We start from the raw sequence: 27097 nt of genomic DNA, 5'->3' as shown, positions 1-27097 counted from the left end.
TACTGGTGGCAGCTCTTTTTCTTTTTAGCCCTTTTCCATCTGGTCCAAATCTATTGGTGGTAGGCCCCTTGGGCCCTTGTCCAAACATGACCTAGGCCTGGAAATCCCCAAATTCTCCCACCATTAGGTTCGGGGCTGGTTTCACTTTATTTTTTAAAAATATATGAAACCTGGGGACTTTCTCTATACTGTCCCCTGTGCTTTCATGCAATGTGAACTTTTAGAGTGTGTGTTATTATTAAACAGTACATGGTGTGGTATATATGTGCTCTTCAGTGTGAATACATAACCTTGTGTTCTGAATACATAGACTTGTATAACATTGTTTAATCACACATAAATGCATAACAAACAGTTTTATAGGAACTTATACATAAAACATTGTTATATGAACTTTTACTCTTAATCAACTTATGCAGTATAACACCTTTACCTGATTAAAGATTAAATCTTACACTACATTCACCCCTATGTGGCTACATAGTCCCATACCACTTAGCTATGATCAGTAAATATCACACATAAACTCCAGTGTGCCTTCTGCTAACTAATCACACTGCGTGAGCATTATGCAATAATGATTTGCATGATTGCATGCATGATTATTTTATAATGGCCTTCTTATATATTGGTCACAGTTGACAAAATACATGTCACTCTTAGCCAGTATTACTGTCTGGTTGTTGTCCATCAGACACATAAGCAGATGTGCCCACCATCCTCAGGCGCCGATAGAACGCCACCTGGTCCCTCAGCATTCCAACCTCCTGTTGTAAGGCTTGATATCTGACCAGTTGTTGTTGTAAGGCATCCCTAGCCTGGGTCAGCTCCAGGACTTGGTTACGCAGGTCACGTGTCTCCTGTTCAGTTAGCCGCATGTGTTCCCTCTGCAGCCGTTTGTTTTCAACCTTTCTGATTTTGTAGGAGGCAAAGTGGATTCTGCGGAGTCTCTTCCGCAGTATTTGGGGGTAACTGCGCACAAGTCGGCGGAATGGGCCTGCGGGAACAGGATGGAGCTGGGTGCGCAGTTCTTTTTCCAAGTCCAAATGCCTTTTCATAGTTGGCACTCCATCAGGCAGGCTCCAGAGACGACTTTCCACGTATTCTGGACACACCCCGTACTCCTGTTCCAAGACCTCATGTGTTTCTTGTGATAGGGCCTGTACTGACAGGTGACCCTCACTGTGGGATTCCTGGTATGCCTGTGTGAGTTGCATTATAGGCGGTGGGCTGGTAGGTGAGTAGGATGGCAATGGTCCAATATCATCCTCTGACGATGACGATGGATCATGGGAGTGCAATGACAGCAACCTAGTGCGGGCACTGTCCTTAAGGTTTCTTTTTTTAGGTGGTGCCTGTGCTGTGGTGGTTGTCTGAACCTTTAATGTGGTTTGCACCAGGTACTGGGAACACTGCAGGCCTGGATTCACATCCCCCTGGCTTCCTTCTCGGCTGGGACCCGCCTGGACTTTGCCATCCGGATTAGTGTTACTGGTGATTGGGTTGGGCACCTCTTGGTGGGCCCCACTCTGACTGGGGGCTTCGACCGGGTCCGGGATCTCTTGCAATATGTAGCAGAGCAGGGAATTGGTGGGAGGTTGGGTTGGTGGCTGAATTGATGGCTGGGGTTGAGCGTAGAGCTGCTACAGCATCATCTGGGGAGCGCCTCCGCTGGGGTAGAGGCCGGTGCAGGACAGCTGGCCATCGGACAGGGTAACCCTGGGTGGAACAGTGGAGGTGGAGATTGTGGATATGGCGGAGGAGGCTGGTTTGGCACATTTGGCCCCTGCTGTTGGCACTGGAACCCAGGGTGGCCCCCCGGGTTCTGCTGGTATGGATATGGGGTTCTCCAGTTCTCAGCCATATTCTGCACCTATCTTAAGGTTGTAAAGGACGTCTTTGATGCACTTCACCTTTTGGTTTGTCTACCTCTCCCTTCAGCACTTAATTCTATGCCATGCCTCGTGGCATTATCTCATATTGGTTTCTGACATAACGCCCTGTGATCTGGTCTTGATCCTTTGGAACCTTTCCCTGAGAGCCACTCATGTCTTCATATGGCTCTGCACCTTGATGGAGTCGTAGACCTTGGTCTATTATGACAAACTGTCCCATGTGGGTTTCCATGGCCTTTCTGAACACTAACCGCTCTAAGGGAATAACACAACAAGCTACTATAAGAAGGGTCAACACAATAAGTCCCAACAGCACTCCTATCATTCGTAAAATCTTCCCAGGGGATAGTTTTGCTAGCCAATCCCAAATTGAGGAAATCCTAGTGTTCCAATTTGAGTGCTGCACATGTTGGTCTCTTAATGTACGTATGTTGTCTAAGGCTCGGTTAAGTTGCCATCCTCCCTGTGTGCATGGGGATGACAGTGCAACAATCTTCTCCTATCACATCACAGGCCCCTTGGTCTTGAGCAAGCATCGTCTCGATAATGAGCCTGTTTTGCACCGTCATCAAGGATGTGGCATGCAGTTGCTCACTTACTCCTTGTAACGCTTCTATGGTCCAGTTTACAAATCTTTGCTGATTATACCACAAATAATTTACCCAGCGGCTATTACGTTCTATGTACTGAGCGTTCACAAAGTATCCACCAAGGGGCACGGAACCCCATCCTCTGGCCCACGATATCCAGTCCTCTGATATAGCCTGATGCCCCTCGGGCATCCCGTACGGTACCTGATCATATGTAATGTATATGTTACCATCCTCCTTCCAGAGGTGTGTTTGAGTGTCAGTCGATCTACGAGACCTGTGTGAAGTACTGTTATTTAGACTGTTGTTTAGACTTATTATCATAATTTGTCCCGTTAGCATTACTGGGGCACAGATTCCTGTCAAATTTGCTGGTAGTACAGCTTGTACCTGGCGATCGCTCTCACACATCCAAAATATGTCTGCCAATAGCTCTGTGCCGTTACTAAGATCACCAATCCCTACCCAAGCGGCATTTGTACAATTGCCTGACCATATAGTTGAATTCTTTGAAGCACCGCTGATTACCTGTTCACACTGAATTTTGGCTTCTTCAGTGGTATTACATATCTTTTCCCGCCTGCAGGATGTAGGAACTCCGTCATTCGTGATATTTTCATACCTGCACTGGATCAGCTCCTCTGCCTCTTTGGAGGTGTTGAGGGAGGTGGAATTGTCTAGCACGCTTTCTATCCCATCTCCTTGTGCTATACAAAATGGGAATACAGTATCTCGTGCCAAATGCACTACTGGAGACACTTGATACTCCTGTTTGATTGGTTCAGGGGCGCCTTTAGGACTTACAGGACAAATTGCAGTGTTATTAGTGTGCTTCCCTCTCCCTGCTGCCATCCACATGGTACACTGTGTAAAACAGAAAAATGTGCGTGCGCATTCCTCTATGTCTGGGAGAGGCCTGACCCTGGGTAAGCCCCTCTTCCTGTGCTATACATGCTATACATGAGCTATTGGTGACTTGTTTAGCGGAGTATTCTAGCCATTGATAGAATTAATTGGACTTCCAAGTAGTTGTTCTTATTACCTCTACTCTCCGTTCCCTCACATCCCTTGATTTTCTCTGGGGCACTGGATCCAACTGGAGCCACTGGCGGGCTACCTTTATAGGTATGCTGCGCCTGTGTCTATGTCGGTGCAACCTCTGGTGTCACACCTAACTCTTGCTGTCACCCTACCTTCTGCACTACAGCGTGGTCCTATGGACTGGCCATGCAACCTAATGTTTCCTGGACCCTCCACCAATATATCGTTGTAAGTATGCGATTTATAATAGGTTAATTGTACTATCTCTCTGTATGGTATCTTGCCCTGCTTTGCGGCTATGGTCCCTAGTGCCACTGCACACTTGCCTACTTGCTCCTGGCTCTGTCCACCTTGCTCTGCTCCTTCACTTTGTTTCACTCCTGCCAGGATGAGCAATAGGGTTAGTAATACTGCCGCTATTATACCTAATCTAACTCCTCCCCCAGTATTATCTGAGCCTTCAGGCCTTCCCTGGTCTGGTCTACCGAGGGGCTGGTCCCTCTCTGGAGCCTGTGTCTCCTCTGTCTGCGTTGCCTGTGTCTGCGTCTGACCTCTGTGTCTCTTGCCTCGCCTGTTCCTGAGCTGCTGCTTTCTGGGCTGCTGCTTTCTGAGCTGCTGCTCTCTTCTCCTTCTCTTCCTTCTGCCTCTGCTCCCTCTGCTCTCTCTGTTCTTTCTGTGCTTGGGCCCTCATCACCGTCCCTGCGGCCATCAGATGACGACTCATGAGGTTCATCGCCAGCCACTGTGGACGGGGTGCCTCCCTCCGAGGTACTCTCTGATGACACCCTCTCTGGCAGCGACCCACTGCTGTCACTCCGAACTCTGCCCCGGTCCCGTCTGAGCGCCAAGCGTGCTGACCTCCTGGTCCCCTGTTCCTGCAGGGAGGCATCACCTTCCCCCTCTGGATGACCCTCTACTTCCCTTGGGGCGGCTTCGCCCTCCCCTTGTGGATCTGGGGGAGCTGCTCTCTGCCTGGCTCTAGGCCGAGGTATAGGTCTCTCTGGGTTGTTAGGTCTGCAGCAGTGGTTAAGATGGAAGCGTCCTTACCTTCTACTTTCAAGGCAGTTGGTGTGGCTAATATGACCTTGTATGGACCTTCCCTTTGTGGCTGGTCCCACTTCCTTTTGAACACCTTGACGTACACCCACTCTCCAGGAAGTATTCTTTGAAGGTCCTCTGGGATTTCGACCCCTCTGTCCTCAGTGGTGGCTTTCACCTGCTGGAACACAGCCCTGTGGATACGAGTCAGACTTTGTAAGTAATCAAACATTTCACCTTGCAGCTGTTCCAGCGAGGGCCCTTCGTAGAGACCTCTCAAATATGGTATTGGCATGGGTCAATCCGTAAGCATTTCATGCGGTGTTAGATGCGTGACTCTGCTGGCTTGTGAGCGCATTGACATTAGAGCAAGCGGTAAAGCATCCACCCAATTGAGCTTATCTCCGCTATCTGCCACTATTTTAGCTATTTTGGCCTTTAAGATACCATTTGCTCTTTCTACTGCTCCCTGTGACTGGGGATGGTATACGCAGCCAAACTTTTGTTTAATTCCTAATTTCTTTAGTGTCTCTATCAAAACATTGGACACAAAGTGGCTCCCATTGTCTGATGATATAGTATCTGGCATCCCAAACCTTGGGAAGACTTCTTGACACAAAAATTTGGCAACTGTTCTGTGGTCTCATCTTGCGGTGGCTTTTGCCTCCACCCATCTACTGTATCTACATATAACCACCAAGATATACCTCATTCCTCTTGCTCTCGACTGTGTTCCCATGTCTATGTAGTCTAGCATGAGGTGTCTAAAGGGTCCGTCTGGAGGTGGTATATGTGCCAGAGGGCTGTAAAAACTTTCCTGATGTTGTATCTTGTGCAAGTTTCACATTTGCTTAGTACTCTGTCTACTGTAGCTGCCATGAATGGTGACCACCATACTGCTTGCAATTTCCGTAGGATCTCCCCCCTTGCGCAATGGTCACTACCATTACTACTTCCAATAGCTCAAGGATGGCATCTCCATGAGTGACAGGAGTGCCGTCAGCTCTGCAAAACCCTCATTGTTTCCATATGTTAGCATGAACGTGACAAACGCCATAGGCATACGCTGAGTCTGTATATACATTTAATGACTTTCCTTCTGCTAATTTACATGCTGCTGTTAGGGCTTTTATTTCTGTGAGTTGGGCTGAGCATGGCTGAGAGAGTTTACATGATTGCAATGTGACAAAGTTCTGGCCATCGTTATCGAGTTGAACAACCCTGTAGCCGGCGTGGCTACCAGTGGCATCACGGAAACATGACCCATCAAAAAAAGATCTTCTCTAGCACGCATAAATTTGTCTGTATCATGAATACAATCATGTGGCGTAACTTCTGTTGGTAACACCAGTTTGGTGGCAGGGTTAATGATAGTACAGCACTGAATGTTGAGTTCAGGGGCTGATAGGATCACCTCATAGCCCGTGCATCTGGCTTGTGTTAAAACAAATCGTGGACTTGTCAGTAGCGCATGAAGTTGGAGGGAAGTATACAACGTCACTGGGTGTCCCATGGTCAGTGATGATGCCTTCTGAAATGCAAATACAGCTGCGGCTAGCCCCTGATACAGGGCGGCAGCCCAGCTTCTCTGTTATCTAGCTTGGTACTGTAATATGCTAAAGGTTGCTTCCCTGTAGGTGTGTCTTGCATGAGCACAGCACAAGCAAAGCCTGATCTTTCAGCTACATATAAATGAAAAGGTTTAGCATAGTTAGAAGTCCCCAACGCTGGAGCGGATTGCATGTCTACTTTTAGAGCTTGGAACGCTCCTTCTGCTACCTCTGTCCACACCAACTGTGCTGCGTTATTGGTTTGCCCTGCTGCCCTTATCAGAGCCCTGAGTGGAGCAGTTTTGATGGCATAGTCACAAATCCACGGCCTGCTGTAGCCTGCCATGCCCAGAAAAGATAACATCTGGCCCACTGTTTGCAGTTGAGGGGCCTTGATTACTGCCTCTAACTGAGATGGTACAATACATCTTTTGTCCCCACTCAACTGTCTGCCCAAGTACTCTACAGACTGCTGGCAGAATTGCAGCTTATCTTTATTGACCTTATGCCCTCCTTGTGCTAAAGCTGTGAGCACGGCAATGGAGTCTTTTTCACATTGTTCTTTTGTGGGGCTACAGATTAACAGATTGTCTATGTACTGCAAAACTGTGCTTGGCATGTTTAAACTTGCTAAATCTTGTGTCAACATGCGGTTAAATATCGGCGAATCGGAGAACCCTTGTGGAAGCCTCGAGTACGTATATTGCTGATTTTCGTACGTAAAGGCAAACAGATATTGAGAATCTGGATGTAGTGGTACACTGATAAAGGCTGAACACAAATCGATCACTGTATACCATTGGGTGTCTGGTGGAATGTTCGATAGCAACGTGTGTGGGTCTGGAACGAGTGGTACTTCGCCATCTACCACTGCATTAACTGCCCTCAAATCATGGACTAAACGGTAGTCTGTTGAATTTGGTTTTCTGATGGGAAAAATGGGTGTGTTGCAAGGGCTTTTGATTTTAACCAGCACCCTGCTTCCACAGACCCTTAATCGTTGGCCTGATACCGTCAATCGCATGCTGCTTGAGAGGATACTGCCTCTGATATGGTAGATTGATGTGTGGCTTTAGCTTAATGTGAACAGGTTGGGCTGATTTTATTAAGCCTACATCGGTCCTATGGGCTGTCCACAACTGGGGTGGGACCTGGTTTAGCATTTCACCATGTTCTGCGGCGACTACCATGTGTGTGGGTGTGCTTCCATCTACCATTACCTTATCTGCTACTGCTTCATCACCTACCTTGACTGAGATTCTGATAAACTGCTTATCTTTTGAGATGTGAATGTACTTGTTCTTTTTGGGTACCCACTCTTGCACCTGCAGAGCACGCTGACCATAGGACCAAGATGATGAGACTCATAACCTTCTGCCACTAACAATGTGATGCGGCGTGGAATTAGGTACCTGAAACCACCCAGACAACAGAGGGAGGGAGAGAGGGAACATCCCAACATTCTTGGTAATCTACATGAGTCAGATCTTTGTCATACATGAGTGCAATGCAGTGGCAGAGTGGGGGTATGTGCTGTGTCATAGTGAAGTCGAATCCACACCTCCCATTCAGTCCATGCCTGTTTGAGGTGTGACTCTTCTGGTGTCAGCTGGAGCCAGTAGGCAAGTGCTTGTTGTTTTTGCGTTTTGCCCAGGGGAAGCTGTGGCATCATGTTCTGTGGGGGTTCGTCCGGGAAATCCAAATACAGTCCATCTTGGCTGCACATGATTTTTGCTTTTAATGGGCATAGAATGTCTCTCCCTAATAGGTTTACTGGGGTATGAGCTGAATATAGCAAGGGCGCGCATATAACTTTGCCTGCAATTAGCATTGGAACGGGTTCCGTCAGTGGTATGACTTGTGATTTCCCAGAGAAGCCTATTGTCTTTATAGATGATGTGGAGAGGGGGAACCTAGAACCTTCTTTTCCAATGCATGAATATGTAGCTCCTGTGTCCACCATGAAAGGGTATTCATGGTCGTGGATGACAACAGGTATGATTGGTTCATGTTGTGACTGCAGTGATATTGCTGGTGACATTAGTTCCCCCTCAGGCTTCTTCGGGCACCCCTACCAGGGGCGTCCCTGCTCCGTGTTGGGCCAGTTTTGTGCTGGACCGTCCCATGGATTACTAGGGCAGTGGGCCCGTATATGGCCTGGTTGACCACACCCCCAGCACAGGTTATCAGGTGGAGCTGGGTTGGCTCCTGGATAACCTGTACCCATGTCTGGCGGGCCTGGTTACTGGTTGGGCGCGGTTTGCTGGAACACGTGCTGGTTTCCTGGTATGTTGTTTCGGCCTCCCTTCCAGCCTCCTCGAAACGTTGTATCTCCTCTGGGTCCACCTCGGCCCCGCCCCCTTGGGGGCCGCTGGTTGCCTCCGCCTCTTGGTGCCTGCTGCTGGTAATAGTAATGGTGATGCGTGGTATTGGCAGAATTGTCATTTCCTGCTGTGTTTGGGTCTGTGGTTGCAGAGGCACTTGGGGCTGGACGGCCTGGGGAGCTGTTTGGTTTGCCATTACCATGGGGCCTGAACTTTAGTTTTTCTTTCTCTTTTCCTTTTGACCAGCTTACTTAGCTCTCCCAGCTGCAGCTGCGTCAGCTTGTTGGCTAGCTGTTTGCTATCCTCTTCCATTTTCTTTTTATCTTTTCTGTAGAGCTCCACATGATGGATAGTGTTCTGAAAACAGTGGCCAATCCATCTTCATCGGTCCTACCACACCTTCCAGGCGTCGCTGTACATCCCCCGGCATGGCTTTTTTAACCATCATTTTGAACAGGCTCATCGTTTTATTAGCATTCCATGCTTCCCCTGTTTCTTCCTTCCACCTTTTCTGGAAGCTGTGTAGGAACTTGGAGGGACACTCATCCTCCCCCATGGTCTCTCCTTCCACCTTGGATGGGTCTCTCTTTGCTGGGTAGTGTGCTCTCAGTTGCTGCCACACCCGGGAACAGTAGTCTCCAAAACTCACCCCATCGTGTACATTGGTTCCAATGGCTGTTCCTAAGTGAGCTTCCGTGAATATCTCCTTGGTGGTTTGTTTTCCTGCCACATAGGTGAGTATAGCTTTAATATCTCCTACAGCCAACTGTATACCAGCTGTGGTTTCTTCTAAAGCCATGATCCATTTATCAGCTCCATCTGTGAGCACTGGTAGACTCTGTCAGGCCTATCATGTCCATGAAGGGCCAGGGCTCTGCTTTCTTCCACCAGTTTTTGTTATAATGGGGCACATGGAACCTTCTCTCTCTTCATCTGACAGGTCCATCAGTTGATCACCTACTGTTTTCCCGTTTCTTAGTGTCATGCCAACTTGGTTTTAGCTTCTTCTGTCTGTTTTCTGTCCTTTGTCAGTGGCCTGTGCTTCCTCTGACTGTGCTCTATCGGTCTCCATAGTGCCTTGGAGTGTCAGAGTGATATGCTCTGTTGTGGGGCTAACTTGGGGTTCCCTCTGTCTCTGCTGGGAGGCTCCATCCTCCTCCAGCTGCTCTTTTAATTTCTCCAATTCCTGAGCCATGCGCTGTACTCTATCTTCAGCTCTTCGAGCCACCCCTTCCAACTGCTGAAGTAGCTGTATGTCTTGAGTACCCCCCGGTGAAGCTCCCCTTGGGGCACCTTCCTCGGGACCCCCGCACCCATTGGATGATTCATTTTTCATTTTCTGACCTGGGTGAGATGTGGGGTCGATGGCGGCCACCTGTTGACGCTCTTTGTCCTGGCGCCTTTGAAGGCGCTCCGCCTCTCATTCCAACCATTCTTGCAACTGTTGTTCCATCAGGGCACTCAGGGGTCTGGATTGTGACACTGGCTCCTCCTCATTCCTCCGTGATACTGCCGTGGGGGACCTGGATTCCCCAAAGAGGAGGCTCGAGCAGCTTGAATGGTGAGAAGACTTTTTCATAGGCTCGGAGCTTGAATGGAGGGACTCGTATCCGTCCTCCCGCCTCGGCTTCTCATTCCTTTTGTGCAATCGCCTCTCCCTGGGGGGAGAGTCTTCCACACTGGCGAGATCTGTCATTTCCAGGTTGGTTGCTCAGCATCTCTTCCCTTTTTGCCCTTATGTGCCTTGGTGTATAATTCAAAGTCAGTGGCTTCTGTGTCCCCGTCATCATCCGACAATCCGTCAGTACTGTCCGTCTCTGAGGGAAGCGCTGTTTCCAGTGGTAGCTTTTTCCGTGGTTCCTGCTGTTTCTTTTTCTTCACCTCTTGCTTAGTATTTTTAGTTAAGGTCGCTGTGAATTTCCCTTGTAATCGACCCTCCATCTCCATGGCTTTTGCATCTCTTAGTGGATATTGTCCTATTGTTGGCTGTGTTGGCTCCTGTGGGTATGGGGGCGGTGGTGGTGTGGGTAGGGGTGGTGCTGTAGGCATCACGGAGCTGTAGGTGTCACTTCTTCCTGATCCTGGTGTTCTTTTTTCTTTTCCTCCAGCTGCACCATCTGTCTTCTTCCTCCTGCTTGTCTGAACCATCCTAGCACTTCCCTCTCCTTAGCTCTTTTGTTCTTTATCTTATAGCTGGCTTTGATGTCTTTAGCTTCAATGTGTCTTAATTCTGACTCTACTTCATCACAGCATGCTCGATTGAAAGTACCTTCCATAGGCCAACGATTTGTTCCTGATGTTCTTTTGTGCCATTTGCTCACACATCATTTAATGCGTTTCACTCGACTTGGGTGTTGCTGCATTACTACCTCCACTGGGGTTAAGACCCCTTTTTCCATCTTTCCCTGGTTGGCTCCCATGAAGCCTTGTTTGGCTTCGCTAATTCTTGGGATCTCTGGCTGTTCGTCTGTTTCTTTTGTACGTATTAGTACTATGATTTTCCCTACTGTTATGGCAGTTTTATATTTCTTTTCTCTATATGGGTTGTACTCTAATTTGTGTGACCTGTCCCCTTGGGGAACCTGGGTTAAACACCCAAATTTACCTGTTTCCCACTCAACTTTTCTGGGCACGACAACAATCTGCAGCCGTGGAGCGTATCTCACTCCCTCTTGGCCTCGTATACTTATATGGTGCAGAGGAAGTGAAGCTACTGGTCTGTTCTTATAATTATCACACAAGCTCTGCAATAGAGGATTTAGTGAGTAAGGGACCCACAGTCTGCGCAAAATCTTTTCCCACGGGGCACCTGGAAACTCTTCTTTTACTCTTTTCAAGTTGATGAATTTAGTGATTTGCCAGAGCTTCTGTTTAATTTCTTGCTCGTCCTGCCAATGCTCAGCCCCTTCGTTATCTACGTAGGTTCTTTCCAACCAAAAGTGTGTGCGTATCCCTCTGTACTCTACAGGACCCTCTGTACTGTAGTGTTCTTCTATGACCTCATCTCCACTATCGTCTCCCACTTCCATCTATTTTAGGTACTCCCTTTTTCCTTTCTGTCTGATCTCACCTCATTGAAGTTTATTACAATGGTGAAGCTTATGTGCTTGATTTATTGGTTAGGTCTTTTCTACTGTTTGTATGCCTCACCCCCTCCTTATGTCTGTTAGGTCAGTCGTCTAGTATTTTTTATTTATTTTACATTTACTTTTTATTCATCACTTTACTGTATTTACAACTACTGTTCACATCTTTATTTCACACTTTACTGTATTTACAACAATCTTTATATGTTACACTTAGGTATGTTACAACTTTATACACTGATCGATCTGCTGACTGTTCTCTTTTATTGTTTAACTCTTTGGCATTCTGCCCGTTCAGTCCTGTCCTCCCTACACACCACTCCTGCCCTTGTTGGAATGGAATATTGGCAAGGTCGACAGCGGTATCCGCAGATATGCTCTCATGTACTTAGCTCTTTATTTTCTCTTCTATTTATTTGGCATTCACTCGCGCGCGGACCTGCCGTCTGACACAACACCCCCGCCTCTACAGGCTTAAAGGGGTGCCAGCAAGATAGGCAGCGATAACCACGGATATGCTTCACTTATCTCTTTTCTCTTTATTTACTCTGTTTCTTTCCTCTTTTACCGGTTCTTTTTCTCTTCCTGTATAACTCTTACAGGTTTCTTCTACACTTGTGCACTTCTTATTTTTGTTTGTCTTCTTAATACTTTAAATACTCTAACTATCTCTTCTTACCTTGGTTACCATACATTTAACACACACATACACTCTTTCCGCTCCAAGATCACACTTATTGCACCAGACTCGACCGTCTCCAGTGATGTCAGTTGTATCTCAATAATGCCCTTAATTAGTTCCTTAATCAATCAGCACACCACAATTAGGTTCTTTAGAGGAGGGAAATTTGCCAAATACCTTTGACCTGGGTGGCCCCAGCACTGCACCCCAGACACACCTGGTTTAGGCAGACAAAAGCTCTGCTTACCATATTTTGGTGGCCACCTGTATGTCTGGCGTGCAGCCCACTGCTCTCCAGTTCTGACTTCCCCTCTCTCCTGGCTGGCTCGCCACTTGTAGAAGTGAAAATCGGTGCCTGGAAGTGGGCCAGATGGCTCCCGACCTCGTCTTCTACTTCTCCTGCAGATTGTCCTCTGAGTTGATTTAGTATCTTAGGTTCAGTTGGCTGACACTTAGAGAAACACTAGAGTCAAAGAATCAGAAGTCAGAAGAATCTGGTGCAGTCGAGTTTAATGTATTCACAAGCATCAACACATACAACTCTATGAGTCAGGCTCCAGAGCAAGACTGAAGTTTCACTCTCTGCGCTCTTCCTTTTATGCTGGTGAAGATTCGAGAGAATCTCCACCCTTTTCCTTTAATCCTTCCCACCTAAGCCCAAACCTACTGGTGGCAGCTCTTTTTCTTTTTAGTCCTTTTCCATCTGGTCCAAATCTATTGGTGGCAGGCCCCTTGGGCCCTTGTCCAAACATGACCTAGGCCTGGAAATCCCCAAATTCTCCCACCATTAGGTTCGGGGCTGGTTTCACTTTATTTTTTAAAAATATATGAAACCTGGGGACTTTCTCTATACTGTCCCCTGTGCTTTCATGTAATGTGAACTCAAATGAGCCCCTCTCCTTGCCCTTAAATGCGCCGTGCGACGGCGTAATGAGAGTTTACTCAATTTGCCATGGCAGAAGAGAGCAGCAGCATCAGACGGCCAAACTTCTCTCAGGAGGAAATTGATGTTTTGGTCCGGGAGGTCCAAGCTCGCAGTGTCTGAATATACAGAACTGCGAGCAGACCTCCACGGGCTGATGATGCAAAGGTAGCCTGGGAGGAGGTCACCACAATTGTAAATCAGTGTTGCGTTTCTCCCGTGCGCGCGTGCGCTCTCTCTTTCTCTCTCGCAGTCTCACTCTGTTTCTTTTCTTTTGACTTTTCTAAGATGACAGATGCTGAATATATACTCCCTATCTGATGCAGTGGCTGTTTGTGGTTGGCTGAGAGGGATGTGAACTCATTATTTTGCAGCTGTGTTAATCAAATCAGGTTGGGTTTCCATTACACGTGCCAAACGTGCCAAACGGTGCCAATCCCCTTTGATCTGACATCAGATGTGACGGGACAGTCGATATAGAGATACATTTATGTGCTGACTGCAGATAGTTGCATTGAATAGTGTTTTTTTTTTGGGTATTTATTGCATTATTAATGTGCCTGATATTCTGGAAACCTGCCTGTGAGGTTTTGGTGACGTGTGCGCACTGTCCGCCAGTCAGCCAAACTTCGGCTTACACCGGTAGCGCTCCGCCTGCGCTGACAGTAGACGTGGTTTCAGTTGGCGAGCTTTTAGCGGACCTTCAGGGAAGCCTTTTGGCACGAAACTGTCAACCGCCAAGCCGCCAAGCTGGATCTGTCGACACCTCCCCCTGCTGCACCGCCACACCCATCTCAGCGCACCTTGGTCTGCCAAACTACCAAACTGAGCGCGCCTGCGCCACATACAGGTTGCACTGCTCGAAACTAGCTCTAGCTCGCCACCCTGCGCCACCTGCGCTGCGCTGGGAAACTAGAGCCCCATGTGTTTAAGTTGATGTGAAGACGACTGTTGTTGTGTTCATGTCTACAGGAAGTGAAGCTGGATTACAGCTGACAGCATCACAACATGTATAGAGACAGCTGTCCTCCTTCATCAAACTGTCACACCATCAAATCTGACCTTGATAACAGGGGACCTGTTATGCTTTCCTGTTTCTGTGTGTGTGTGTGTGTATGTGTGTGTGTGTGTGTGTGTGTGTGTGTGTGTGTGTCTGTTATAGCCTATAGTGTTACAATGAAGGATGTTTGTATTTGTTCTTCATTCAGTCATTTGTTCTAACAGACTGAATGTCCACTTTTCATGTCCCGTCCGGGGCATCCGGGCGTCTGGGTTTTTATAAACTGATGATAATATCCGGTTTTCCGTGTGTTTGGGTTTGTGTGTGTTAGAGTGCGGCACGGGCAGCATATTTCTGCCGAATCCGAACTGAGCCCGACATTATTTAATGACCAAAGCACTGAGTTTGTGTCACACAGTTGTTATGGTTACAGGCTATTTACAGGCCGGGCGTGCTCAGCGGAGAGGGAGACCTCCGTGTTTGAGACGGGAGCGGGAGGCGGGAGGCGGAGGTCCGCTTCCAGCGAGAGGAGAGGGAGAAATAAAACAAAATAAGATAAAATAGGAAAAACCTGTCTCCCTCTTTTATTTTATTTTCAGCGTTTAATCAAGGCGGAGGCGGGCGGCTGGAGGTCCGAGACTTCCAGCAAGGCGAGAGGTAGAAACAAACAGCCACTGTGTGTCTGTGTGTGTTATGTTCAGGTGTTGTCACGTAAATAACAGTGCCCAAGCAATAAACAGGAAAGACAATAGGATTTTATTTAGTTTTACACTACATTTTCACTGAAAGCTGACCAAATCCGACCCGAGCCCGAATACAATTTATAGCTACATTTTTGACCAAACCCGGCTGACCTGTCGGGTACCGTCGGGCTTGGATCGCCACACTCCACTGTGTGTATGTGTCCCTATTGGGGCCTATCTGAATTTCTGTCTTTGAGAGACATTATTTTGTTATATTACTGAATTTTCTATCCATAAATATAAATTTTAAATATATTAAAATGATAAGGCATCTTTGAGTAAGCTGCGAGTATCATTTAAGTTGGCTATGTAGTGGCTGGCCGAGTGTCCTCTTTTTTGGAAATCAAAATATGATCACCCTAAGTGAATCCCTCTGTTTGTGCAGCCATGATGCGTTCAGGACTCTCAGCAGTTTATTTACACTGTGTACTTGAGTGAAATCTGCAGAGTAAACAGACTTGATGCCCAAAGTCTCTACAGGTCTGTGAGCTTCCAGCTCAGTGTGTTCACTCCAACACGTTAACATGAGAGCTGGAAGGAAGCCGACTATGCTACACAGCCGCTCCACTCTGCTCTGAACAGGAAGTCCCTACTGGTCTTTATACTGGATGTGCTGCATCACTGACTGACAGCTGGTTTATAACTTCTCTTGTCTTCTTCTCTCATCAGATGGAAGCCATCTGCAGTTTGATAAAAAAGGACGGTGAACGTGTTGAGAGGATCAGCTGTGTCCTGATGATCCAGAGGGAGACTCTGACTGGACCATGTTACTGGGAGGTAGATTGGCGAGGAGAGCTTCATCCAGCAGTGACTGACAGGAATCACAGGTGAAGATGACTCTCAGTGCTGCAGCCTGAACTGCTCTGAGATCAGCTCCACTGTCAGACACAATGTGAAGTCCACCATCATCGCTGTGTGTTCCTCTGGATCTGACAGTGTCATCATCAGTGTGTCAATGACTGCTCTGTCCTCCTACACTGAAACTCCTCCTGCTCTGCACTCAGCCACCTCCTCCACCCTCCACCTGGACGTCACCTGAATCTGACTGCAGATTTTTACTCTTAATGACGACATGGGGTCGGACTGGGAACAAAATTCGGCTCTGGCATTTTTCATCTGGAGGTTCCACCTTTTGCAGTTTTCTCCTTTAACAATTTCATTTATATTCTAGACTCAACTCTGCTCTTTCTGTCTTTATTCCATTTGTTTCTTTCTGCTTCACTTCTGACACCACATGGACAGAACCACTTAAACGGGGTGGGGAGATGACAACAGTCCGTACCACTGCACCTGCCTTTCAGAATAGGTAGTGTGCTTTGGAGCCGTGTAACCTCTGATCAGATGAGCTGTTCCAACATCAAGTCAGCCAAAACCAGCAGGTCCATTTATTCCCTACAATGTTTTTCCCCACTTTGCTGGTGGTCCAGTTCATTTGGCGTTTGCCAGAATTGCCAGATTACCAGTCCGAGCCTGTCTCCACCCTGTTAGTCTGGCTCTCTGGATGTGGACTGTGGCTATCAGCCTGCCATGGGGCCGCTGATTACAGCCGTCATTCTCCCTTCCTTTAACTATCTGCGTGTTAGTGTTTCCAAATCCCCTTCACTACAGGAAACAACAACAACCAGCGAGCTAACACACACTGAAGATGGCGAGTTGTGTCAAAGATTTGGATCGTGCAATAAGGCGTGTCTGCTTTCTTGTTTCAGGGAATTGTTTTAAAATCTACAACAAATCAAACAACTTGAACGCACCTCAGAAAAGCCCCGACTCCGTCTTGCAGGACTATCATGCCTGATGTCGATCTGTTTTCGGTCTCGGCCAGTCAGAGTTGATATGTCACATCTTGTAACTCTGGTAGCAGCATGCTCCAGTCACCGTGACTTAACTAATGTACCGACCGGTTCCACTTCACAGGAGCTTCTGTGTTACTGTTGTCATGACGATCTGCTGGAGCCACATACAGCAACTCATCTGTGGTTTTAACCAGCTCCTCTAGAGCTGAATATCATCAGGCTTCACCTCCACAGCTCTTATTCTTATTCTTGTCTTTATTCTGTGGATGTATATATTGTAGTAACCGTTATAGCACAATACATATTTTATATTTCTGAATGTAACAGTAGTTTATACAGTGTAATGTAGCACAGTGCACATATCTGTATATTTTTACACACTCACAGACTCAGCACACTGAAGATATTTTATTCTTACTATCTTAAGTACTAGTGTTAAACATTGTTATTTCTATTTTATTGAATTGTATTACTTTATATTCACATGCTTCTATTTCATACTCCTATTTTTACTGATAATTCTTTAGTCTTTACATCAGAGTGGCTGTAACGAATCACACTTTCTCCTCGGGGATCAATAAAGTATTTCTGATTCTGAAAGTTGAATCACACAGTGACGACTGTTAATAAGGATCGGAGGCCCCACGTTATGATATGATCAAGATATAATATTATTGCCATTTTAAACGTTTTGCGATATGCTGAGTATTATGATAACATATACTTGTATTTATTTTCAACTGCAAATGATGTCCCCAAAGAAAAACTGTCAACAGCAGAATGATCTAATAATATGCATCCTGGGCTTAGCTCCGCCCAGGACGACTGTGATTGGATTAAAGAAACAAAAGCAATCCGGAGTGTTTTCCTCCCATATATATATATCAGAAACATAATGGATGATTGCAGACCTTTCTCTGGTGCTGACACAGCGCTGTGGAGATAGAGCTGGCTCTGTGAGACTGCCACACTGTGGAAAGATGGAGAACTGATGTTCATTTTCTTGTTCTCCTGTATCTCAGAGGTTGATGTCAGAATGCACAAGTCTGCATGTGCATTGAATCATTCTCATCAGAGTCAGATTATATTTCTGTAAACATCTTCTTTATTCTTCTGTGTGTTCAGGTTATTTCATATGAGTCATTATATTCTGTAACTGACTGCAGCAGACACCAGTGTGTTGACACAATAAATCAATGGAGACAAAATGTTTTTAAGCCACCTCAAGAAATCAAAATCAGTTTACACTATGTTTAGAATATTTTCACTGCATTTACATTTTTGGTTTCATGATGGTGAACCCACATTTTGACATCAGAACACTCTTACATATTTCCAGTGGTGAAAGTGTTCAGATCTTTACTTTAAAAATACTCCATCACTGGTTCTTTATTCAAAGTGTTACTGCTTGGTAAAAGTACAAAAGTATCAGCATCAAAATACACTTAAAGTACCAAAAGTTAAAGTGCTCATTATGCAGAATGGTCCATTTATATTATGGATTATAATTATTGATGCATTCATGTGTTCATCACTTTAATGTTGCAGCTGGTAAAGATGGAGCTCATTTTAATGACTTTATAAACTGCTGCGTAGTTTAATCTATAATAACATCATTTATTAGTTGATGGTATTTTGTATTAAGAATCTACAAAGTAACTGAAGTTATCAAATAAATATAGTGGAGTAAAAAGTCCAATATTTCCCTCTGAGATGTAGTGGAATAAAAAGTGGCCTATAAAGTATCAGAAAATGGAAATACTCAAGTAAAGTAGGCGACAAGTAGTGATGAGCAAATGAAGCCTCATGAAGCTTTGTCTTTATCTTCTGAGCCCACTAGATGGCGCTCTCTGTTCAACAAAGGGTTACAGGTACACTGGACTGTCTGTCCTTGAGCTGTTTTCTTTAAAGCAAGAGCGCCATCTAGTGGGCTCAGAAAATAAATCATTCCATTTCAAAAACTTCTCTATCTGGACAAAAGTATGTGGACATGCTCACACAGCAGTGGTGGGATGTAACTAAGTACTGTACTTGAGCAACATTTTGAGCTCCTTGTACTTTCCATCGACTTTATACTTTTATTCCACGTACCTTTCACCATCTGTACATCTTCTCAGGTTTTTGATGAGCTTTACTTTAAATTTTAAATCTAACAGTGCTTTGTTCCCTCATCTTGAGTCATCTGATCATTTGAGTCTGATTTTGAATGTTTGCATGGAGTTGATCAATATTTAATCAATTTTCAATTCAATCAATCAATTTTATTTAAAAAGCCCAATATCACAAATCACAATTTGCCTCACAGGGCTTTACAGCATATGACATCCCTCTGTCCTTATGACCCTCGCAGCGGATAAGGAAAAACTCCCCAAAAAAACCCCTTTAACGGGGAAAAAAAAACGGTAGAAACCTCAGGAAGAGCAACTGAGGAGGGATCCCTCTTCCAGGATGGACAGACGTGCAATAGATGTCGTACAGAACAGATCAGCATAACAAATTAACAGTAATCCACATGACACAATGAGACAGAGAGAGAGAGAGAGAGAGAGAGAGAGAGATGCAGGTAATGACAGTAGCTTACAACAACATTATTGAAAGTAATAATATTATAGTTATAGTTCTGGCTACTGTGGTACAATATGTTGAAAGTATGTATTAATATCTGGCAGTATACATGTGTGACAATAGTCGTGTATAATAACAGTAGAAGTATGACTAATGACTAATGATGGCAGCAGCAGCAGGAGGCATCTGGCAGGACCACGGCAGCAGCACAACCACACACGTCACGCTGTCCAGGCACCGCTGTGATATGAGTTAATCTGAGAGACAGTGGAGCACAAAGGCTCCGGAGAAGAAGCCGAGTTAGTGACATCCAGAATGGCCGAGTTAGCAAGATGCAGTAATAGAATACGAGAGAGAGAGAGAGAGAGAGAGAGAGAGAGAGAGAGAGAGAAGAAGAAGAAGAAGAGAAGGTGCCCGGTGTATTATAGGGGGGTCCTCTGGCAGACTAGGCCTAAGTCAGCCTAACTAGGGGCTGGTACAGGGCAAGCCTGAGCCAGCCCTAACTATAAGCTTTATCAAAGAGGAAAGTCTTAAGTCGAGTCTTAAATGTGGAGACGGTGTCTGCCTCCCGGACCGTAACAGGAAGATGATTCCACAGGAGAGGAGCCTGATAGCTGAAGGCTCTGGCTCCTGATCTACTTTTGGAGACTTTAGGGACCACGAGTAACCCTGCGTTCTCAGAGCGCAGTGTTCTGGTGGGATAATAAGGCACTATGAGCTCTCTAAGATATGCTTGACCATTTAGAGCTTTATAAGTTAACAGTAGGATTTTAAATTCAATTCTGGATTTTACAGGGAGCCAGTGCAGAGAAGCTAAAACAGGAGAAATATGATCTCGTTTCTTAGTTCCTGTTAGTACACGTGCTGCTGCATTCTGAATTAGCTGGAGAGTTTTTAAAGACTTACGAGAGCTACCTGATAACAGAGAGTTACAGTAATCCAGCCTAGAGGTAACAAAAGCGTGGACCAATTTTTCCTGCATCTTTTCGGGTCAGGATAGGCCTAATTTTCGCAATATTACGCAGATGAAAAAATGCAGTCCGTGAGGTTTGTTTTAAATGAGAATTAAAAGACAAATCTTGATCAAATATTACTCCGAGGTTTCTTACGGTAGTGCTAGAGGCCAGAGCAATGCCATCAAGAGAAACTATGTCATCAGATAAAGAGTCTCTGAGTTGTTTGGGGCCAAGAACAATAACTTCAGTTTTGTCTGAATTTAACATCAGGAAATTGGTGCTCATCCACGTTTTTATGTCCTTAAGGCAATTATGGAGTTTAGTTAATTGATTACTTTCTTCTGGCTTCATCGATAAATACAACTGTGTATCATCCGCATAACAATGGAAATTTATAGAGTGATTTCTAATGATGTTACCTAAAGGAAGCATATATAGAGTAAATAGGATTGGTCCGAGCACAGAACCTTGCGGAACTCCAAAACAAACTTTGATGTGCGTAATGGCGATTCATTATGAGCGTGAACAAACTAAGCGATCAGATAAATAAGATTTAAACCAGCTTAGTGCTGAACCTTTTAGGCCAATTAAGTGATCCAGTCTCTGCAGTAGAATTTGATGGTCAATTGTGTCAAGCACTAAGATCTAATAAAACAAGTACAGAGCGAAGTTCTTTGTCCGAAGCAATCAGAAGGTCATTTGTAATTTTAACTAGAGCTGTCTCAGTGCTATGATGCACTCTAAATCCTGACTGAAATTCCTCAAATAAATTATTATCATGGAGAAAATCACACAGCTGGTCTGCGACTACTTTCTCAAGGATCTTTGACATAAAGGGAAGATTAGATATTGGTCTATAGTTGGCTAACACCTCTGGATCCAGGGTGGGCTTTTTAGTAGAGGTTTAATTACAGCTACCTTAAAAGACTGTGGTACATAGCCTGTTAATAAGGATATATTGATCATATCTAATATATGAGTGTTAACTAAAGGAAAGACCTCCTTAAGTAGCCTAGTTGGGATGGGGTCTAAGAGACACGTTGATGATTTAGATGAAGAAATCACTGCAGTCAATTCTTGAAGAGAAATTGGGGAGAAGCAATCTAAATATATATTAGGTTTTACAGCTGTGTTTGAGGTTAGATAGGTACTATCTGAGGACAGGAGGTCATGAATTTTGCCTCTAATAGTTAGAATTTTGTCATTAAAAAAGCTCATAAAATCATTACTGCTAAGGGCTAAAGGAATACAAGGCTCAATAGAGCTTTGACTCTCAGTCAGCCTGGCTACAGTGCTGAAAAGAAACCTGGGGTTGTTCTTATTGTCTTCTATTAATGCTGAGTAATAGTTTGCTCTGGCATTGCGGAGGCCCCTCTTATAAGTTTTGAGACTGTCTGTCCAGATTAAGCGAGATTCTTCCAGTTTGGTTAATCGCCAATTCCTTTCAAACTTTCGTGATATTTGTTTTAACTTACGGGTTTGAGAGTTATACCAAGGAGCGAATTTTCTTTGCTTTTTTAACTTCTTTTTAAGAGGAGCTACAGAGTCAAGTGTTGTTACTTGGCGAGCCTCTGGCGCTATCGACAAAATGATCAAAGTCGGTGCGGGAAACCTCTGTTACTGAGGACTTGGTATTGAATTTAATGACGGAGTAATCTTTTCCTTAAATTTTGCGACAGCACTATCTGATAAACATCTAGTATAGTAACTGTTGCTGAGTGGCGTGTGATCGAGTAAAAAGAAATCAAAAGTAATCAGATAATGATCCGATAGCGAGGGATTCTGTGGAAAGACTTTTAGGTTATCAATTTCAATTCCATACGTCAGAACTAGATCGAGGGTATGGTTAAAACAGTGAGTGGGTTCATGTACACCCTGACTGAAGCCAATGCAGTCTAATAATGAGATAAACGCAGTAGCCAGGGAGTCATTATCAACGTCGACATGAATGTTAAAATCGCCTACAATAATAACTTTATCTGATTTAAGAACTAAACTGGATAAAAACTCTGAGAATTCAGATACAAATTCAGAATACGGGCCAGGAGCACGGTACACTATAACAAATAAATAAAGCAGATATTTCCATGAGCACTCAGTGGGTTTAATAAGTTCATGTCAGATCCTTGTTGTCTTGTTGTGTTCTGTTTCTGAGACTTTTCTGAGCAGCACTCTGGACTCTGCGTGTCCACCATTCAGCTGGATTATCATATTGATATTTCAGATGAGAACAGAGGTGAGAAACATAAAGTGTGTTCATAAAGTCATGTATTTCCCTCTGTGTGATGTGACTCTGAGCTGCAGACCAAGAGTCACAATGTCTTCCTTCCACCTCACAGCTGATTCCTATAAAGATGGCGTCTTCATCAGGAGCAGCTCCACAGGAAACATGACCATCCACAGTGTTTCTCCATCTGATGAAGGACTCTACAAATGTAACTGTGTCTCTGGAGCTGGAGGATCAGCAGACAGCTGGCTGACTGTCAGAGGTGAGGGGGGTTTCACTCAAGTTACATTTGTCTTCAGCTCTTCATGCATAAAACCAGCAGTGCAATGTGACGACAACACAAAGAAGAAGAAATCCTGACGTTTCAAATTTAAAGTTCAGAGGAGAAAAAACCTGCCTATAATAACTGCACCTTGTTTGTTGTATTGATTCTGTCTGTTTGTGTTTCTGGAGCTTTGCTGTGAAAGAACATGGAGCCAAACTGCCCTGAATAAATACTAAAGATAAATGAATCGTATGGAGCCGATGAGAGAAAAAGAAAAAGCATTTCTGTGACACACAGTTTATATTAAAGGGACAGTTTGGATCTTTTGAAGTGAGGCTGTATGAGACACGTACCCACAGTCAGTGTATTACCTGCAGTAGATGGCAGTCAACACACCCCCAGTTTGGAGAAGCAGGCAGGAGTACCGACATGGAAGCTCAGCAATGTCCTGCTGTGGACGAGGGCAGCGGCAAAATATATTTTAGCCACCTAGAAATAAAAACAATATCTGTCTAACCTTTAACCACTTTAGCTTGCTGTCAAGCAGCGATTTCCTACGGGGGACTGAAGCCGTTATTGTGTTCATGTGTGACTTTGGTGAATGTGAACTAACCCTTTAAAACACACAACAGCACAAACAAGCTAACGGATGGAGGCAGCGGTAGACCAGCAGCTCCTGCGTTCAGTGAGGTAAAACGCAGCGATGAACTGTGTTTACCCACAGTGGGTTTCCAAAGTGTTCCTCAGTCCATGTAGTAACATCCTTTATGCAGTCGTGTTGGTTTTGAATGCAATGCAGCCTGGAAGGTCAAAGGTCACAGGCCTTCAGGGTTGGTTTTCAGCCTTGCCCCTGACATGGAGGAATTTCTCCAGGTCCTCTGAATCATTTGATGATATTATCAGGGCTCCAGACTGAGTCAGTGCCAGTATACTTTACAACTACCTGCTGGTTTGAGACCCGCTAATGTGCGGGCGTTTTTCCTTTCTTTCATGTTGTCTAACAGTGGAGTGAGAGTGCCAGTGTGGGCCAGTGTGTGGGAGAGGGAAAGTCCAGGAGTGGGTGCTAGTTAACCACGAGAATCACGTCATCTACACGCATCAGGTGAATCGTTCCAGGTGAACCTCGCCTGTAAAGTGGACGAGAGCAGGCGGCTGCAGCAGGAGGCGGTGACCAAAAGTTAGGGTGAAGTCGGAGGCTGAATCCACATGTCCACCATCTTCAGTTGGGCGACGTATTTACCGTCATCACATAAAGTCTGTGAGCGGCTGACAGACAGCCCTTGAGACTGTTTTACTCGTTGCCATGGAAACGTGCAACGATCGCTGCTGTCATATTCATATATATGTCCTATAAGTTGATGACCAGTGCTGAACTCGTCTGTTCCTGCAGATAACAAGATATAAATCACATGTAGAGCTTTTTTTGACTGACGAGGACTATAAGTCAATAAACTGGGTGTTTACTGACAGACATTACAATCATTAAAATATTCTAAAATAAATAAACTGTGTCTGACTATAAGCTTCATATTTGACTATAAGCTTCATATTTGACACAAGACAACAGCTTTCATTAAAGATCAGTCAGATATAGTCAGGGCTTCACATCTGTACACATGTTAGTTTAAGAATCACCACCAGTCAGCGTCACAGAGAAGAGAACAGAGGCAGCCTGGCTGTTGTTGTGTTGATTTCTGATGTTTATGCACCAAAATAATAATAATAATGACCCTAATAACAGAGACTCAAGTCTCTGTGTTACTGTCAATAAAAAGGGGGGGAGGTGCCAACAGAGAGGAACAACGAAAGTGAAAGTATAAAGTCAGTGGTGTGTTCAGACTCCATGTTAAACTGCACAGAGCAGTGAGAGGAAGACAGGTGGTGTGAGACACGGTGAGTGTTGATGTTTATTCATTGTTTAGTGTGTTCTAGGGGAGAGTAGGGTCGGTTGGGTCAGTGCCACATCTTCACAGCTTCATCATCACACTTGCTTTTACCACCACCATCATCTGACGCTGTTTTTACAACCAGGCTTTGAGGCCTGCGCGCAGCTACGGATCTGCGCGCTCCGGTGCTTCGGGCGCGCTCTTGTGTCAACTCTTTGAATGTGCGTCACAGTGAAAAGCTCTAGTTTATAGACACACAGAGAGAAAAGGGGGACTCTGCCGAGGGGTTGTGGCGCAGTTTTGTTGCAGAGGAAGATGTTGAGTGTACAGTCAGCTCTCCCTGCTCTTTGTTAGAGTGAGTTTTGGTTTCCGCCCTCAGATCAGATCAGCTCGTTGGAGATGACCTGCGCCTCGCCTGGAGAGTAGACGAGATCAGAGCTGCAGCAGGAGGCGGTGACAAAAAGCTGCGGTCAAGTCAGACAGTTTCCAGCAGCCTTCAGTCTGTACAGGAATTCACAGGAACACACAAATCCTGTCAGATATGATGGTGATTTATTCAAATATAATCAGACTCATATATCAGTTTGTTCTCAGTCTCCATTTGTTTTAATTCTGATAGATTGATTTATTAAAATGCTTTACAGGCGACCTGTAGTTTATGTTCATGGTTCAACCTCCATTCATATGAATTCTCCTGTAAATCAGCATCATATCAGTTTGACCTGTCCCCTCAACTACACAGGCTGAATAAACTGTGTCTGACTATGAGCTTCATGTTTGATACAAGACAACAGCTTTCATTAAAGATCAGTCAGATATAGTCAGGGCTTCACATCTGTACACATGTTAGTTTAAGAATCACCACATCCCACTGACCACACGTCTCTGTGTTGTTAAATACTTGACATTAACTAAACTGTGCCTTTCACGTTTGGGTTGGACTCTAAAAAACCTGATTGTTAGCAGACGCCTGTATCTGTTCAGAGATCAAATTATTTTCATCACTATTATTTTTATTTTGTGGTTATTTAGTGTCAGTACAAAAGTGTCCCAACTGACCCCGCTCTCCCCTACTGTATGTCATAGAAATACCCAGCCAATATGTAATCATGTCCTATAAATAAGAAGTTACTGACTTCATCACACTGTGTATGTGTGTTACAGTTCTCTCAGATTTGGGAAGATGGCTGATTTGGAGGCAGACGGGGACAGATCAGAGTCTCCAGTGTCCAGCTGTCAGCTGTCTTTGAAGAGTGATGACAGTAAAGGTCTTCCTCCAGACCTCAGTAATGAACCTGGACCCTCAGACACAAAGTAAGAGCCTGTTGAAAAACATGAGGGAGCTTTTTGCCTTTTGAAAGTCGTCTCACAGTGGAGCACGACATTACTCGGGAGGTTTTCATGAAGCTCCACCATGAGATATTTGAAGTGCCTGTGACTGAGTGTGTGAATAAAGCAACTAATTTTCAGCACAGTTTGCAGGACGAGATCTAAATAATGTGTTCATCTCCACAGAGAGAAGAAGAGGAGTCATGTTTCTGTGGAGGAGCAGCCGTCCTGCTGTAGTTTGTGTCAGGACGTCCTGAAGGATCCAGTCTCTACCAGCTGTGGACACTGGTTCTGCAGACAGTGCATCAGCTCATACTGGGACCAGTCTGCTTCATCAGGAGACTCCTCCTGTCCCCAGTGTGGAGACAGATCCAGAACAAGAGCTGGACTGCAGACAGCCAGTCAGACCAGCACTGTACAAAGTAAGACTGTACATCTGTCTGCTGATGTCATCATGTCTGAAAACAGGATTCTTCTTGGTTTATTTGTGTTGTAAAGTGTAGACATGAAAGATTTTATCAAACTAATGTATAAAACCTTCATTTTTTCATGTTACTTATTTTAATGTCGATCAACAATATAATCTTAAGATTTTAGATTTATTTCTTTAGTCTCTCATGTTTCCTTCTCTTTCAGCAGACAGTGGTCTGCAGGAGGTTTTAGATGAACATAAGATCAGTGTGAGGAGGAGATGTGAACGTGTGACTGAAGGAAGTGATGAAACAGGAAGTGGAACCCTCCTCAACAGGATCTACACTGAGCTCTACATCACAGAGGGACAGAGTGAAGAGGTTAATACCCAACATGAGGTTAAGCAGATGAGAGAGCTTCTAAGAAGAAGACCCTCCATGAAACTCCAATCAAGTGTCAGCACATCTTTAAAGCCTTACCTGAGCAACAGAAACACATCAGAGTGGTTCTGACCAACGGCGTCGCTGGCGTTGGAAAAACCTTCACAGTGCAGAAGTTCACTCTGGACTGGGCCGAGGTTTGGAAAACCAAGATGTCAGTGTGGTGATTCTGCTTTCGTTCAGGAGCTGAACTTGATCAGAGATGAGAAGTTCAGTCTTCTCACTCTGCTCCGTGTTTTCCATCCAACATTACAGAAGGTCACAGCAGAGGAGCTCGCTGTCTGTAAAGTTCTGTTCATCTTTGACGGCCTGGATGAAAGCAGACTGGCTCTGGATTTCCACAACAATGAGGTT

At 45.1% G+C, this 27097-nt stretch overlaps 1 pseudogene; it reads left to right on the top strand.

The window, feature by feature from the left end:
- Positions 1–27097, top strand: part of LOC125884447 (NACHT, LRR and PYD domains-containing protein 12-like) — a 127362-nt pseudogene that overhangs the window by 81094 nt on the left and 19171 nt on the right.

Source organism: Epinephelus fuscoguttatus, linkage group LG23 (assembly GCF_011397635.1).
Source record: "Epinephelus fuscoguttatus linkage group LG23, E.fuscoguttatus.final_Chr_v1".
Classification (NCBI taxonomy): domain Eukaryota; kingdom Metazoa; phylum Chordata; class Actinopteri; order Perciformes; family Serranidae; genus Epinephelus; species Epinephelus fuscoguttatus.
Note: the sequence above shows the minus strand (reverse complement) of the source record. Positions and strands in the feature narration are given on the sequence as shown.